Genomic DNA, 16,532 nt, shown 5'->3' with positions numbered 1-16,532 from the left:
TGCAAAGTGCTCCAGTGGCGCAATTGGTCAGCGCGCGGTACTAATAAGACAGTATCAGTTGAGCAATGCCGAGGTTGTGAGTTCAAGCCTTACCTGGAGCATATTTGTATACTTTTTTTTTTCCTTTTCTTATGTCATTAGTCATTGATTATAAACTGCTACCTTAATATTTAATATGATATTACAAAAGATGGAAGAAAGAAAGAAAAAACACAAACATGATTGTGCATTTAAGAAGTCAGCACACATCTGCTTTGGTTCAAATGCACTGCATATCTTCCTTCAGTCAGCCAACAAAACAGCAACGGAAAAGATTAACATACTGTTGGTAAAGCAGTTGCATCAAATTGATTTTCTGCTATATAGCATGATAATCCATACTGACAGCTCTGGATAGTACCAGCACATTTCTTGCTGGACTTGGTAATGCAAAGAACACAGTAAACAGCTTCACTTTTTTTCAAAAATAAATAAATGACTATTAAAAACCTATCAGTCTTAAATAAGGACATCAGTAAGCACCACTGGCATAATGGATAAGGCACTGTTCTCCTAAGCCAGTGGTTGTGGGTTTAAGTCCCATCTGAGTTGGAAGTCATTACAGCAGTGTCTCATCACTAGAGTTGATATTTTATCCTTGCTTCAACTGTAAAACAGTCTTGCAGTGTTTAGCTTGTAAAAAATGACTACAGAAGCTAAAATATTACATTATTTATGATAACATTGTTGTTGTTGTTTTTTAAACTTTTCTATCACCGTGGACAGCTTATTCAGGTGCCATCTGGCATGCATGTTCCTTTGTTGCTCATCATTCATCACCAAAAATGATTTTCTTTTTCAATTCTTATGACTGTACTGATTGTATTGAATAAAATCCACATCTAGCATAACAACTTAATGCTGCAAAGTGCTCCAGTGGCGCAATTGGTCAGTACGCGGTACTTATATCTTCCTATCTTCCTTCAGTCAGCCAACAAAACAGCAACGGAAAAGATTAACATACTGTTGGTAAAGCAGTTGCATCAAATTGATTTTCTGCAATATAGCATGATAATCCATACTGACAGCTCTGGATAGTACCAGCACATTTCTTGCTGGACTTGGTAATGCAAAGAACACAGTAAACAGCTTCACTTTTTTTCAAAAATAAATAATTGACTATTAAAAACCTATCAGTCTTAAATAAGGACATCAGTAAGCACCACTGGCATAATGGATAAGGCACTGTTCTCCTAAGCCAGTGGTTGTGGCATGCATGTTCCTTTGTTGCTCATCATTCATCACCAAAAATGATTTTCTTTTTCAATTCTTATGACTGTACTGATTGTATTGAATAAAATCCACATCTAGCATAACAACTTAATGCTGCAAAGTGCTCCAGTGGCGCAATTGGTCAGTACGCGGTACTTATATCTTTCTATCTTCCTTCAGTCAGCCAACAAAACAGCAACGGAAAAGATTAACATACAGTACGCGGTACTTATAAGACAGTATCTGTTGAGCAATGCCGAGGTTGTGAGTTCAAGCCTCACCTGGAGCATCTTTGTATACTGTTTTTTTTTCCTTTTCTTATGTCATTAGTTATTGATTATAAACTGCTACCTTAATATTTAATATGATATTACAAAGGATGGAAGAAATAAAGAAAAAACACAAACATGATTGTGCATTTAAGTTGTCAGCACACATCTGCTTTGGTTCAAATGCACTGCATATCTTCCTTCAGTCAGCCAACAAAACAGCAATGGAAAAGATTAACATACTGTTGGTAAAGCAGTTGCATCAAATTGATTTTCTGCAATATAGCATGATAATCCATACTGACAGCTCTGGATAGTACCAGCACATTTCTTGCTGGACTTGGTAATGCAAAGAACACAGTAAACAGCTTCACTTTTTCCTCAAAAATAAATAATTGACTATTAAAAACCTAACAGTCTTAAATAAGAACATCAGTAAGCACCACTGGCATAATGGGTAAGGCACTGTTCTCCTAAGCCAGTGGTTGTGGGTTTAAGTCCCGTCTGAGTTGGAAGTCATTACAGCAAGTGTCTCATCACTAGAGTTGATATTTTATCCTTGCTTCAACTGTAAAACAGTCTTGCAGTGTTTAGCTTGTAAAAAATGACCACAGAAGCTAAAATATGACATTAATTATGATAACATTGTTGTTGTTGTTTTTTAAACCTTTTCTATCACCGTGGACAGCTTATTCAAGTGCCATCTGGCATGCATGTTCCTTTGTTGCTCATCATTCATCACCAAAAATGATTTTCTTTTTCAATTCTTATGACTGTACTGATTGTATTGAATAAAATCCACATCTAGCATAACCAATTAATGCTGCAAAGTGCTCCAGTGGCGCAATTGGTCAGCGCGTGGTACTTATAAGACAGTATCTATTCAGCAATGCTGAGGTTGTGAGTTCAAGCCTCACCTGGAGCATCTTTGTATACTGTTTTTTTTTCCTTTTCTTGTGTCATTAGTCATTGATTATAAACTGCTACCTTAATATTTAATATGATATTACAAAGGATGGAAGAAAGAATGAAAAAACACAAACATGATTGTGCATTTAAGTTGTCAGCACACATCTGCTTTGGTTCAAATGCACTGCATATCTTCCTTCAGTCAGCCAATAAAACAGCAATGGAAAAGATTAACATACTGTTGGTAAAGCAGTTGCATCAAATTGATTTTCTGCAATATAGCATGATAATCCATACTGACAGCTCTGGATAGAACCAGCACATTTCTTGCTAGACTTGGTAATGCAAAGAACACAGTAAACAGCTTCACTTTTTCCTCAAAAATAAATAATTGACTATTAAAAACCTAACAGTCTTAAATAAGAACATCAGTAAGCACCACTGGCATAATGGATAAGTCCCTGCCCTCCTAAGCCAGGGGGTCCAAGTCCTATATGGGGTGGAAGTCATTACAGCAAGTGTCTCATCACTAGAGTTGATATTTTATCCTTGCTTCAACTGTAAAACAGTCTTGCAGTGTTTAGCTTGTAAAAAAATGACCACAGAAGCTAAAATATGACATTAATTATGATAACATTGTTGTTGTTGTTGTTGTTTTTTAAACCTTTTCTATCACAGTGGACAGCTTATTCAAGTGCCATCTGGCATGCATGTTCCTTTGTTGCTCATCATTCATCACAAAAAATGATTTTCTTTTTCAATTCTTATGACTGTACTGATTGTATTGAATAAAATCCACATCTAGCATAACCAATTAATGCTGCAAAGTGCTCCAGTGGCGCAATTGGTCAGCGCGCGGTACTTATAAGACAGTACCTGTTGAGCAATGCCGAGGTTGTGAGTTCAAGCCTCACCTGGAGCAGCTTTGTATAATATTTTTTTTCCTTTTTTTATGTCATTAGTCATTGATTATAAACTGCTACCTTAATATTTAATATGATATTACAAAGGATGGAAGAAAGAAAGAGAAAACACAAACATGATTGTGCATTTAAGTTGTCAGCACACATCTGCTTTGGTTCAAATGCACTGCATATCTTCCTTCAGTCAGCCAATAAAACAGCAATGGAAAAGATTAACATACTGTTGGTAAAGCAGTTGCATCAAATTGATTTTCTGCAATAAAGCATGATAATCCATACTGACAGCTCTGGATAGTACCAGCACATTTCTTGCTGGACTTGGTAATGCAAAGAACACAGTAAACAGCTTCACTTTTTCCTCAAAAATAAATAATTGACTATTAAAAACCTAACAGTCTTAAATAAGAACATCAGTAAGCACCACTGGCATAATGGATAAGTCACTGCCCTCCTAAGCAAGGGGGTCCAAGTCCTATATGGGGTGGAAGTCATTACAGCAAGTGTCTCATCACTAGAGTTGATATTTTATCCTTGCTTCAACTGTAAAACAGTCTTGCAGTGTTTAGCTTGTAAAAAATGACTACAGAAGCTAAAATATGACATTAATTATGATAACATTGTTGTTGTTTTTTAAACCTTTTCTATCACAGTGGACAGCTTATTCAAGTGCCATCTGGCATGCATGTTCCTTTGTTGCTCTTCATTCATCACCAAAAATGATTTTCTTTTTCAATTCTTATGACTGTACTGATTGTATTGAATAAAATCCAAATCTAGCATAAGCAATTAATGCTGTAAAGTGCTCCAGTGGCGCAATTGGTCAGCGCGCGGTACTTATAAAACAGTATCTATTGAGCAATGCCGAGGTTGTGAGTTCAGGCCTCACCTGGAGCAGCTTTATATACTGTTTTTTTTTCCTTTTCTTATGTCATTAGTTATTGATTATAAACTGCTACCTTAATATTTAATATGATATTACAAAGGATGGAAGAAAGAATGAAAAAACACAAACATGATTGTGCATTTAAGTTGTCAGCACACATCTGCTTTGGTTCAAATGCACTGCATATCTTCCTTCAGTCAGCCAACAAAACAGCAATGGAAAAGATTAACATACTGTTGGTAAAGCAGTTGCATCAAATTGATTTTCTGCAATATAGCATGATAATCCATACTGACAGCTCTGGATAGTACCAGCACATTTCTTGCTGGACTTGGTAATGCAAAGAACACACTAAACAGCTTCACTTTTTCCTCAAAAATAAATAATTGACTATTAAAAACCTAACAGTCTTAAATAAGAACATCAGTAAGCACCACTGGCATAATGGATTAGTCACTGCCCTCCTAAGCCAGGGGGTCCAAGTCCTATATGGGGTGGAAGTCATTACAGCAAGTGTCTCATCACTAGAGTTGATATTTTATCCTTGCTTCAACTGTAAAACAGTCTTGCAGTGTTTAGCTTGTAAAAAATGACCACAGAAGCTAAAATATGACATTAATTATGATAACATTGTTGTTGTTGTTGTTTTTTAAACCTTTTCTATCACAGTGGACAGCTTATTCAAGTGCCATCTGGCATGCATGTTCCTTTGTTGCTCATCATTCATCACCAAAAATGATTTTCTTTTTCAATTCTTATGACTGTACTGATTGTATTGAATAAAATCCACATCTAGCATAACCAATTAATGCTGCAAAGTGCTCCAGTGGCGCAATTGGTCAGCGCGCGGTACTTATAAGACAGTATCTGTTGAGCAATGCCGAGGTTGTGAGTTCAAGCCTCACCTGGAGCAGCTTTGTATAATGTTTTTTTTTTCCTTTTTTTATGTCATTAGTCATTGATTATAAACTGCTACCTTAATATTTAATATGATATTACAAAGGATGGAAGAAAGAAAGAAAAAACACAAACATTGTGCATTTAAGTTGTCAGCACACATATGCTTTGGTCAAATGCACTGCATATCTACCTTCAGTCAGCCAACAAAACAGCAATGGAAAAGATTAACATACTGTTGGTAAAGCAGTTGCATCAAATTGATTTTCTGCAATATAGCATGATAATCCATACTGACAGCTCTGGATAGTACCAGCACATTTCTTGCTGGACTTGGTAATGCAAAGAACACAGTAAACAGCTTCACTTTTTCCTCAAAAATAAATAATTGACTATTAAAAACCTAACAGTCTTAAATAAGAACATCAGTAAGCACCACTGGCATAATGGATAAGTCACCGCCCTCCTAAGCCAGGGGGTCCAAGTCCCATATGGGGTGGAAGTAATTACAGCAAGTGTCTCATCACTAGAGTTGATATTTTATCCTTGCTTCAACTGTAAAACAGTCTTGCAGTGTTTAGCTTGTAAAAAATGACCACAGAAGCTAAAATATGACATTAATTATGATAACATTGTTGTTGTTGTTTTTTAAACATTTTCTATCACCGTAGACAGCTTATTCAAGTGCCATCTGGCATGCATGTTCCTTTGTTGCTCATCATTCATCACCAAAAATGATTTTCTTTTTCAATTCTTATGACTGTACTGATTGTATTGAATAAAATCCACATCTAGCATAACCAATGAATGCTGCAAAGTGCTCCACTGGCGCAATTGGTCAGCGCGCGGTACTAATAAGACAGTATCAGTTGAGCAATGCCGAGGTTGTGAGTTCAAGCCTTACCTGGAGCATATTTGTATACTGTTTTTTTTTCCTTTTCTTATGTCATTAGTCATTGATTATAAACTGCTACCTTAATATTTAATATGATATTACAAAGGATGGAAGAAAGAAAGAAAAAACACAAACATGATTGTGCATTTAAGAAGTCAGCACACATCTGCTTTGGTTCAAATGCACTGCATATCTTCCTTCAGTCAGCCAACAAAACAGCAACGGAAAAGATTAACATACTGTTGGTAAAGCAGTTGCATCAAATTGATTTTCTGCTATATAGCATGATAATCCATACTGACAGCTCTGGATAGTACCAGCACATTTCTTGCTGGACTTGGTAATGCAAAGAACACAGTAAACAGCTTCACTTTTTTTCAAAAATAAATAATTGACTATTAAAAACCTATCAGTCTTAAATAAGGACATCAGTAAGCACCACTGGCATAATGGATAAGGCACTGTTCTCCTAAGCCAGTGGTTGTGGGTTTAAGTCCCATCTGAGTTGGAAGTCATTACAGCAGTGTCTCATCACTAGAGTTGATATTTTATCCTTGCTTCAACTGTAAAACAGTCTTGCAGTGTTTAGCTTGTAAAAAATGACTACAGAAGCTAAAATATTACATTATTTATGATAACATTGTTGTTGTTGTTTTTTAAACTTTTCTATCACCGTGGACAGCTTATTCAGGTGCCATCTGGCATGCATGTTCCTTTGTTGCTCATCATTCATCACCAAAAATGATTTTCTTTTTCAATTCTTATGACTGTACTGATTGTATTGAATAAAATCCACATCTAGCATAACAACTTAATGCTGCAAAGTGCTCCAGTGGCGCAATTGGTCAGTACGCGGTACTTATATCTTCCTATCTTCCTTCAGTCAGCCAACAAAACAGCAACGGAAAAGATTAACATACTGTTGGTAAAGCAGTTGCATCAAATTGATTTTCTGCAATATAGCATGATAATCCATACTGACAGCTCTGGATAGTACCAGCACATTTCTTGCTGGACTTGGTAATGCAAAGAACACAGTAAACAGCTTCACTTTTTTTCAAAAATAAATAATTGACTATTAAAAACCTATCAGTCTTAAATAAGGACATCAGTAAGCACCACTGGCATAATGGATAAGGCACTGTTCTCCTAAGCCAGTGGTTGTGGCATGCATGTTCCTTTGTTGCTCATCATTCATCACCAAAAATGATTTTCTTTTTCAATTCTTATGACTGTACTGATTGTATTGAATAAAATCCACATCTAGCATAACAACTTAATGCTGCAAAGTGCTCCAGTGGCGCAATTGGTCAGTACGCGGTACTTATATCTTTCTATCTTCCTTCAGTCAGCCAACAAAACAGCAACGGAAAAGATTAACATACAGTACGCGGTACTTATAAGACAGTATCTGTTGAGCAATGCCGAGGTTGTGAGTTCAAGCCTCACCTGGAGCATCTTTGTATACTGTTTTTTTTTCCTTTTCTTATGTCATTAGTTATTGATTATAAACTGCTACCTTAATATTTAATATGATATTACAAAGGATGGAAGAAATAAAGAAAAAACACAAACATGATTGTGCATTTAAGTTGTCAGCACACATCTGCTTTGGTTCAAATGCACTGCATATCTTCCTTCAGTCAGCCAACAAAACAGCAATGGAAAAGATTAACATACTGTTGGTAAAGCAGTTGCATCAAATTGATTTTCTGCAATATAGCATGATAATCCATACTGACAGCTCTGGATAGTACCAGCACATTTCTTGCTGGACTTGGTAATGCAAAGAACACAGTAAACAGCTTCACTTTTTCCTCAAAAATAAATAATTGACTATTAAAAACCTAACAGTCTTAAATAAGAACATCAGTAAGCACCACTGGCATAATGGGTAAGGCACTGTTCTCCTAAGCCAGTGGTTGTGGGTTTAAGTCCCGTCTGAGTTGGAAGTCATTACAGCAAGTGTCTCATCACTAGAGTTGATATTTTATCCTTGCTTCAACTGTAAAACAGTCTTGCAGTGTTTAGCTTGTAAAAAATGACCACAGAAGCTAAAATATGACATTAATTATGATAACATTGTTGTTGTTGTTTTTTAAACCTTTTCTATCACCGTGGACAGCTTATTCAAGTGCCATCTGGCATGCATGTTCCTTTGTTGCTCATCATTCATCACCAAAAATGATTTTCTTTTTCAATTCTTATGACTGTACTGATTGTATTGAATAAAATCCACATCTAGCATAACCAATTAATGCTGCAAAGTGCTCCAGTGGCGCAATTGGTCAGCGCGTGGTACTTATAAGACAGTATCTATTCAGCAATGCTGAGGTTGTGAGTTCAAGCCTCACCTGGAGCATCTTTGTATACTGTTTTTTTTTCCTTTTCTTGTGTCATTAGTCATTGATTATAAACTGCTACCTTAATATTTAATATGATATTACAAAGGATGGAAGAAAGAATGAAAAAACACAAACATGATTGTGCATTTAAGTTGTCAGCACACATCTGCTTTGGTTCAAATGCACTGCATATCTTCCTTCAGTCAGCCAATAAAACAGCAATGGAAAAGATTAACATACTGTTGGTAAAGCAGTTGCATCAAATTGATTTTCTGCAATATAGCATGATAATCCATACTGACAGCTCTGGATAGAACCAGCACATTTCTTGCTAGACTTGGTAATGCAAAGAACACAGTAAACAGCTTCACTTTTTCCTCAAAAATAAATAATTGACTATTAAAAACCTAACAGTCTTAAATAAGAACATCAGTAAGCACCACTGGCATAATGGATAAGTCCCTGCCCTCCTAAGCCAGGGGGTCCAAGTCCTATATGGGGTGGAAGTCATTACAGCAAGTGTCTCATCACTAGAGTTGATATTTTATCCTTGCTTCAACTGTAAAACAGTCTTGCAGTGTTTAGCTTGTAAAAAAATGACCACAGAAGCTAAAATATGACATTAATTATGATAACATTGTTGTTGTTGTTGTTGTTTTTTAAACCTTTTCTATCACAGTGGACAGCTTATTCAAGTGCCATCTGGCATGCATGTTCCTTTGTTGCTCATCATTCATCACAAAAAATGATTTTCTTTTTCAATTCTTATGACTGTACTGATTGTATTGAATAAAATCCACATCTAGCATAACCAATTAATGCTGCAAAGTGCTCCAGTGGCGCAATTGGTCAGCGCGCGGTACTTATAAGACAGTACCTGTTGAGCAATGCCGAGGTTGTGAGTTCAAGCCTCACCTGGAGCAGCTTTGTAAAATATTTTTTTTCCTTTTTTTATGTCATTAGTCATTGATTATAAACTGCTACCTTAATATTTAATATGATATTACAAAGGATGGAAGAAAGAAAGAGAAAACACAAACATGATTGTGCATTTAAGTTGTCAGCACACATCTGCTTTGGTTCAAATGCACTGCATATCTTCCTTCAGTCAGCCAATAAAACAGCAATGGAAAAGATTAACATACTGTTGGTAAAGCAGTTGCATCAAATTGATTTTCTGCAATAAAGCATGATAATCCATACTGACAGCTCTGGATAGTACCAGCACATTTCTTGCTGGACTTGGTAATGCAAAGAACACAGTAAACAGCTTCACTTTTTCCTCAAAAATAAATAATTGACTATTAAAAACCTAACAGTCTTAAATAAGAACATCAGTAAGCACCACTGGCATAATGGATAAGTCACTGCCCTCCTAAGCAAGGGGGTCCAAGTCCTATATGGGGTGGAAGTCATTACAGCAAGTGTCTCATCACTAGAGTTGATATTTTATCCTTGCTTCAACTGTAAAACAGTCTTGCAGTGTTTAGCTTGTAAAAAATGACTACAGAAGCTAAAATATGACATTAATTATGATAACATTGTTGTTGTTTTTTAAACCTTTTCTATCACAGTGGACAGCTTATTCAAGTGCCATCTGGCATGCATGTTCCTTTGTTGCTCTTCATTCATCACCAAAAATGATTTTCTTTTTCAATTCTTATGACTGTACTGATTGTATTGAATAAAATCCAAATCTAGCATAAGCAATTAATGCTGTAAAGTGCTCCAGTGGCGCAATTGGTCAGCGCGCGGTACTTATAAAACAGTATCTATTGAGCAATGCCGAGGTTGTGAGTTCAGGCCTCACCTGGAGCAGCTTTATATACTGTTTTTTTTTCCTTTTCTTATGTCATTAGTTATTGATTATAAACTGCTACCTTAATATTTAATATGATATTACAAAGGATGGAAGAAAGAATGAAAAAACACAAACATGATTGTGCATTTAAGTTGTCAGCACACATCTGCTTTGGTTCAAATGCACTGCATATCTTCCTTCAGTCAGCCAACAAAACAGCAATGGAAAAGATTAACATACTGTTGGTAAAGCAGTTGCATCAAATTGATTTTCTGCAATATAGCATGATAATCCATACTGACAGCTCTGGATAGTACCAGCACATTTCTTGCTGGACTTGGTAATGCAAAGAACACACTAAACAGCTTCACTTTTTCCTCAAAAATAAATAATTGACTATTAAAAACCTAACAGTCTTAAATAAGAACATCAGTAAGCACCACTGGCATAATGGATTAGTCACTGCCCTCCTAAGCCAGGGGGTCCAAGTCCTATATGGGGTGGAAGTCATTACAGCAAGTGTCTCATCACTAGAGTTGATATTTTATCCTTGCTTCAACTGTAAAACAGTCTTGCAGTGTTTAGCTTGTAAAAAATGACCACAGAAGCTAAAATATGACATTAATTATGATAACATTGTTGTTGTTGTTGTTTTTTAAACCTTTTCTATCACAGTGGACAGCTTATTCAAGTGCCATCTGGCATGCATGTTCCTTTGTTGCTCATCATTCATCACCAAAAATGATTTTCTTTTTCAATTCTTATGACTGTACTAATTGTATTGAATAAAATCCACATCTAGCATAACCAATTAATGCTGCAAAGTGCTCCAGTGGCGCAATTGGTCAGCGCGCGGTACTTATAAGACAGTATCTGTTGAGCAATGCCGAGGTTGTGAGTTCAAGCCTCACCTGGAGCAGCTTTGTATAATGTTTTTTTTTTCCTTTTTTTATGTCATTAGTCATTGATTATAAACTGCTACCTTAATATTTAATATGATATTACAAAGGATGGAAGAAAGAAAGAAAAAACACAAACATTGTGCATTTAAGTTGTCAGCACACATATGCTTTGGTCAAATGCACTGCATATCTACCTTCAGTCAGCCAACAAAACAGCAATGGAAAAGATTAACATACTGTTGGTAAAGCAGTTGCATCAAATTGATTTTCTGCAATATAGCATGATAATCCATACTGACAGCTCTGGATAGTACCAGCACATTTCTTGCTGGACTTGGTAATGCAAAGAACACAGTAAACAGCTTCACTTTTTCCTCAAAAATAAATAATTGACTATTAAAAACCTAACAGTCTTAAATAAGAACATCAGTAAGCACCACTGGCATAATGGATAAGTCACCGCCCTCCTAAGCCAGGGGGTCCAAGTCCCATATGGGGTGGAAGTAATTACAGCAAGTGTCTCATCACTAGAGTTGATATTTTATCCTTGCTTCAACTGTAAAACAGTCTTGCAGTGTTTAGCTTGTAAAAAATGACCACAGAAGCTAAAATATGACATTAATTATGATAACATTGTTGTTGTTGTTTTTTAAACATTTTCTATCACCGTAGACAGCTTATTCAAGTGCCATCTGGCATGCATGTTCCTTTGTTGCTCATCATTCATCACCAAAAATGATTTTCTTTTTCAATTCTTATGACTGTACTGATTGTATTGAATAAAATCCACATCTAGCATAACCAATGAATGCTGCAAAGTGCTCCACTGGCGCAATTGGTCAGCGCGCGGTACTAATAAGACAGTATCAGTTGAGCAATGCCGAGGTTGTGAGTTCAAGCCTTACCTGGAGCATATTTGTATACTGTTTTTTTTTCCTTTTCTTATGTCATTAGTCATTGATTATAAACTGCTACCTTAATATTTAATATGATATTACAAAGGATGGAAGAAAGAAAGAAAAAACACAAACATGATTGTGCATTTAAGAAGTCAGCACACATCTGCTTTGGTTCAAATGCACTGCATATCTTCCTTCAGTCAGCCAACAAAACAGCAACGGAAAAGATTAACATACTGTTGGTAAAGCAGTTGCATCAAATTGATTTTCTGCTATATAGCATGATAATCCATACTGACAGCTCTGGATAGTACCAGCACATTTCTTGCTGGACTTGGTAATGCAAAGAACACAGTAAACAGCTTCACTTTTTTTCAAAAATAAATAATTGACTATTAAAAACCTATCAGTCTTAAATAAGGACATCAGTAAGCACCACTGGCATAATGGATAAGGCACTGTTCTCCTAAGCCAGTGGTTGTGGGTTTAAGTCCCATCTGAGTTGGAAGTCATTACAGCAGTGTCTCATCACTAGAGTTGATATTTTATCCTTGCTTCAACTGTAAAACAGTCTTGCAGTGTTTAGCTTGTAAAAAATGACTACAGAAGCTAAAATATTACATTATTTATGATAACATTGTTGTTGTTGTTTTTTAAACCTTTTCTATCACCGTGGACAGCTTATTCAGGTGCCATCTGGCATGCATGTTCCTTTGTTGCTCATCATTCATCACCAAAAATGATTTTCTTTTTCAATTCTTATGACTGTACTGATTGTATTGAATAAAATCCACATCTAGCATAACAACTTAATGCTGCAAAGTGCTCCAGTGGCGCAATTGGTCAGTACGCGGTACTTATATCTTCCTATCTTCCTTCAGTCAGCCAACAAAACAGCAACGGAAAAGATTAACATACAGTACGCGGTACTTATAAGACAGTATCTGTTGAGCAATGCCGAGGTTGTGAGTTCAAGCCTCACCTGGAGCATCTTTGTATACTGTTTTTTTTTCCTTTTCTTATGTCATTAGTTATTGATTATAAACTGCTACCTTAATATTTAATATGATATTACAAAGGATGGAAGAAATAAAGAAAAAACACAAACATGATTGTGCATTTAAGTTGTCAGCACACATCTGCTTTGGTTCAAATGCACTGCATATCTTCCTTCAGTCAGCCAACAAAACAGCAATGGAAAAGATTAACATACTGTTGGTAAAGCAGTTGCATCAAATTGATTTTCTGCAATATAGCATGATAATCCATACTGACAGCTCTGGATAGTACCAGCACATTTCTTGCTGGACTTGGTAATGCAAAGAACACAGTAAACAGCTTCACTTTTTCCTCAAAAATAAATAATTGACTATTAAAAACCTAACAGTCTTAAATAAGAACATCAGTAAGCACCACTGGCATAATGGGTAAGGCACTGTTCTCCTAAGCCAGTGGTTGTGGGTTTAAGTCCCGTCTGAGTTGGAAGTCATTACAGCAAGTGTCTCATCACTAGAGTTGATATTTTATCCTTGCTTCAACTGTAAAACAGTCTTGCAGTGTTTAGCTTGTAAAAAATGACCACAGAAGCTAAAATATGACATTAATTATGATAACATTGTTGTTGTTGTTTTTTAAACCTTTTCTATCACCGTGGACAGCTTATTCAAGTGCCATCTGGCATGCATGTTCCTTTGTTGCTCATCATTCATCACCAAAAATGATTTTCTTTTTCAATTCTTATGACTGTACTGATTGTATTGAATAAAATCCACATCTAGCATAACCAATTAATGCTGCAAAGTGCTCCAGTGGCGCAATTGGTCAGCGCGTGGTACTTATAAGACAGTATCTGTTCAGCAATGCTGAGGTTGTGAGTTCAAGCCTCACCTGGAGCATCTTTGTATACTGTTTTTTTTCCTTTTCTTGTGTCATTAGTCATTGATTATAAACTGCTACCTTAATATTTAATATGATATTACAAAGGATGGAAGAAAGAATGAAAAAACACAAACATGATTGTGCATTTAAGTTGTCAGCACACATCTGCTTTGGTTCAAATGCACTGCATATCTTCCTTCAGTCAGCCAATAAAACAGCAATGGAAAAGATTAACATACTGTTGGTAAAGCAGTTGCATCAAATTGATTTTCTGCAATATAGCATGATAATCCATACTGACAGCTCTGGATAGAACCAGCACATTTCTTGCTAGACTTGGTAATGCAAAGAACACAGTAAACAGCTTCACTTTTTCCTCAAAAATAAATAATTGACTATTAAAAACCTAACAGTCTTAAATGAGAACATCAGTAAGCACCACTGGCATAATGGATAAGTCCCTGCCCTCCTAAGCCAGGGGGTCCAAGTCCTATATGGGGTGGAAGTCATTACAGCAAGTGTCTCATCACTAGAGTTGATATTTTATCCTTGCTTCAACTGTAAAACAGTCTTGCAGTGTTTAGCTTGTAAAAAATGACCACAGAAGCTAAAATATGACATTAATTATGATAACATTGTTGTTGTTGTTGTTTTTTAAACCTTTTCTATCACAGTGGACAGCTTATTCAAGTGCCATCTGGCATGCATGTTCCTTTGTTGCTCATCATTCATCACAAAAAATGATTTTCTTTTTCAATTCTTATGACTGTACTGATTGTATTGAATAAAATCCACATCTAGCATAACCAATTAATGCTGCAAAGTGCTCCTGTGGCGCAATTGGTCAGCGCGCGGTACTTATAAGACAGTATCTGTTGAGCAATGCCGAGGTTGTGAGTTCAAGCCTCACCTGGAGCAGCTTTGTATAATGTTTTTTTTTTCCTTTTTTTATGTCATTAGTCATTGATTATAAACTGCTACCTTAATATTTAATATGATATTACAAAGGATGGAAGAAAGAAAGAGAAAACACAAACATGATTGTGCATTTAAGTTGTCAGCACACATCTGCTTTGTTTCAAATGCACTGCATATCATCCTTCAGTCAGCCAATAAAACAGCAATGGAAAATATTAACATACTGTTGGTAAAGCAGTTGCATCAAATTGATTTTCTGCAATAAAGCATGATAATCCATACTGACAGCTCTGGATAGTACCAGCACATTTCTTGCTGGACTTGGTAATGCAAAGAACACAGTAAACAGCTTCACTTTTTCCTCAAAAATAAATAATTGACTATTAAAAACCTAACAGTCTTAAATAAGAACATCAGTAAGCACCACTGGCATAATGGATAAGTCACTGCCCTCCTAAGCCAGGGGGTCCAAGTCCTATATGGGGTGGAAGTCATTACAGCAAGTGTCTCATCACTAGAGTTGATATTTTATCCTTGCTTCAACTGTAAAACAGTCTTGCAGTGTTTAGCTTGTAAAAAATGACTACAGAAGCTAAAATATGACATTAATTATGATAACATTGTTGTTGTTTTTTAAACCTTTTCTATCACAGTGGACAGCTTATTCAAGTGCCATCTGGCATGCATGTTCCTTTGTTGCTCTTCATTCATCACCAAAAATGATTTTCTTTTTCAATTCTTATGACTGTACTGATTGTATTGAATAAAATCCAAATCTAGCATAAGCAATTAATGCTGTAAAGTGCTCCAGTGGCGCAATTGGTCAGCGCGCGGTACTTATAAAACAGTATCTATTGAGCAATGCCGAGGTTGTGAGTTCAGGCCTCACCTGGAGCTGCTTTGTATAATATATTTTTTTCCTTTTTTTTATGTCATTAGTCATTGATTATAAACTGCTACCTTAATATTTAATATGATATTACAAAGGATGGAAGAAAGAAAGAAAAAACACAAACATGATTGTGCATTTAAGTTGTCAGCACACATATGCTTTGGTTCAAATGCACTGCATATATTCCTTCAGTCAGCCAACAAAACAGCAATGGAAAAGATTAACATACTGTTGGTAAAGCAGTTGCTTAAAATTGATTTTCTGCAATATACTGTAGCATGATAATCCACACTGACAGCTCTGGATAGTACCAGCACATTTCTTGCTGGACTTGGTAATGCAAAGAACACAGTAAACAGCTTCACTGTTTCCTCAAAAATAAATAATTGACTATTAAAAACCTAACAGTCTTAAATAAGAACATCAGTAAGCACCACTGGCATAATGGATAAGTCACCGCCCTCCTAAGCCAGGGGGTCCAAGTCCCATATGGGGTGGAAGTAATTACAGCAAGTGTCTCATCACTAGAGTTGATATTTTATCCTTGCTTCAACTGTAAAACAGTCTTGCAGTGTTTAGCATGTAAAAAATGACCACAGAAGCTAAAATATGACATTAATTATGATAACATTGTTGTTGTTGTTGTTGTTTTTTAAACCTTTTCTATCACAGTGGACAGCTTATTCAAGTGCCATCTGGCATGCATGTTCCTTTGTTGCTCATCATTCATCACCAAAAATGATTTTCTTTTTCAATTCTTATGACTGTACTGATTGTATTGAATAAAATCCACATCTAGCATAACCAATTAATGCTGCAAAGAGCTCCAGTGGCGCAATTGGTCAGCGCGCGGTACTTATAAGACAGTAT

At 36.0% G+C, this 16,532-nt stretch overlaps 13 non-coding genes across 13 annotated transcripts; all 13 read left to right on the top strand.

The window, feature by feature from the left end:
- Positions 1–8: 8 nt before the first annotated feature.
- Positions 9–101, top strand: TRNAI-AAU (transfer RNA isoleucine (anticodon AAU)). The gene is given in 2 exon segments: positions 9–46; positions 66–101. It is a non-coding gene; the product is annotated as a tRNA-Ile (tRNA).
- A 2,251-nt stretch (positions 102–2,352) lies between these two features.
- On the top strand, positions 2,353–2,445 carry TRNAI-UAU (transfer RNA isoleucine (anticodon UAU)). The gene is given in 2 exon segments: positions 2,353–2,390; positions 2,410–2,445. It is a non-coding gene; the product is annotated as a tRNA-Ile (tRNA).
- Positions 2,446–3,258: 813 nt separating this feature from the next.
- TRNAI-UAU (transfer RNA isoleucine (anticodon UAU)) lies at positions 3,259–3,351 on the top strand. Its single transcript is given in 2 exon segments — positions 3,259–3,296; positions 3,316–3,351. It is a non-coding gene; the product is annotated as a tRNA-Ile (tRNA).
- Positions 3,352–4,153: 802 nt separating this feature from the next.
- TRNAI-UAU (transfer RNA isoleucine (anticodon UAU)) lies at positions 4,154–4,246 on the top strand. The gene is given in 2 exon segments: positions 4,154–4,191; positions 4,211–4,246. It is a non-coding gene; the product is annotated as a tRNA-Ile (tRNA).
- An 809-nt stretch (positions 4,247–5,055) lies between these two features.
- TRNAI-UAU (transfer RNA isoleucine (anticodon UAU)) lies at positions 5,056–5,148 on the top strand. Its single transcript is given in 2 exon segments — positions 5,056–5,093; positions 5,113–5,148. It is a non-coding gene; the product is annotated as a tRNA-Ile (tRNA).
- Positions 5,149–5,951: 803 nt separating this feature from the next.
- Positions 5,952–6,044, top strand: TRNAI-AAU (transfer RNA isoleucine (anticodon AAU)). The gene is given in 2 exon segments: positions 5,952–5,989; positions 6,009–6,044. It is a non-coding gene; the product is annotated as a tRNA-Ile (tRNA).
- Positions 6,045–8,296: 2,252 nt separating this feature from the next.
- Positions 8,297–8,389, top strand: TRNAI-UAU (transfer RNA isoleucine (anticodon UAU)). Its single transcript is given in 2 exon segments — positions 8,297–8,334; positions 8,354–8,389. It is a non-coding gene; the product is annotated as a tRNA-Ile (tRNA).
- Positions 8,390–9,202: 813 nt separating this feature from the next.
- Positions 9,203–9,295, top strand: TRNAI-UAU (transfer RNA isoleucine (anticodon UAU)). The gene is given in 2 exon segments: positions 9,203–9,240; positions 9,260–9,295. It is a non-coding gene; the product is annotated as a tRNA-Ile (tRNA).
- Positions 9,296–10,097: 802 nt separating this feature from the next.
- Positions 10,098–10,190, top strand: TRNAI-UAU (transfer RNA isoleucine (anticodon UAU)). Its single transcript is given in 2 exon segments — positions 10,098–10,135; positions 10,155–10,190. It is a non-coding gene; the product is annotated as a tRNA-Ile (tRNA).
- An 809-nt stretch (positions 10,191–10,999) lies between these two features.
- Positions 11,000–11,092, top strand: TRNAI-UAU (transfer RNA isoleucine (anticodon UAU)). Its single transcript is given in 2 exon segments — positions 11,000–11,037; positions 11,057–11,092. It is a non-coding gene; the product is annotated as a tRNA-Ile (tRNA).
- Positions 11,093–11,895: 803 nt separating this feature from the next.
- Positions 11,896–11,988, top strand: TRNAI-AAU (transfer RNA isoleucine (anticodon AAU)). Its single transcript is given in 2 exon segments — positions 11,896–11,933; positions 11,953–11,988. It is a non-coding gene; the product is annotated as a tRNA-Ile (tRNA).
- Positions 11,989–13,776: 1,788 nt separating this feature from the next.
- Positions 13,777–13,869, top strand: TRNAI-UAU (transfer RNA isoleucine (anticodon UAU)). The gene is given in 2 exon segments: positions 13,777–13,814; positions 13,834–13,869. It is a non-coding gene; the product is annotated as a tRNA-Ile (tRNA).
- An 808-nt stretch (positions 13,870–14,677) lies between these two features.
- TRNAI-UAU (transfer RNA isoleucine (anticodon UAU)) lies at positions 14,678–14,770 on the top strand. The gene is given in 2 exon segments: positions 14,678–14,715; positions 14,735–14,770. It is a non-coding gene; the product is annotated as a tRNA-Ile (tRNA).
- Positions 14,771–16,532: the final 1,762 nt, after the last annotated feature.

The sequence above is a fragment of the Pseudophryne corroboree genome, unplaced genomic scaffold (assembly GCF_028390025.1).
Source record: "Pseudophryne corroboree isolate aPseCor3 unplaced genomic scaffold, aPseCor3.hap2 scaffold_2389, whole genome shotgun sequence".
NCBI lineage: Eukaryota > Metazoa > Chordata > Amphibia > Anura > Myobatrachidae > Pseudophryne > Pseudophryne corroboree.
Note: the sequence above shows the minus strand (reverse complement) of the source record. Positions and strands in the feature narration are given on the sequence as shown.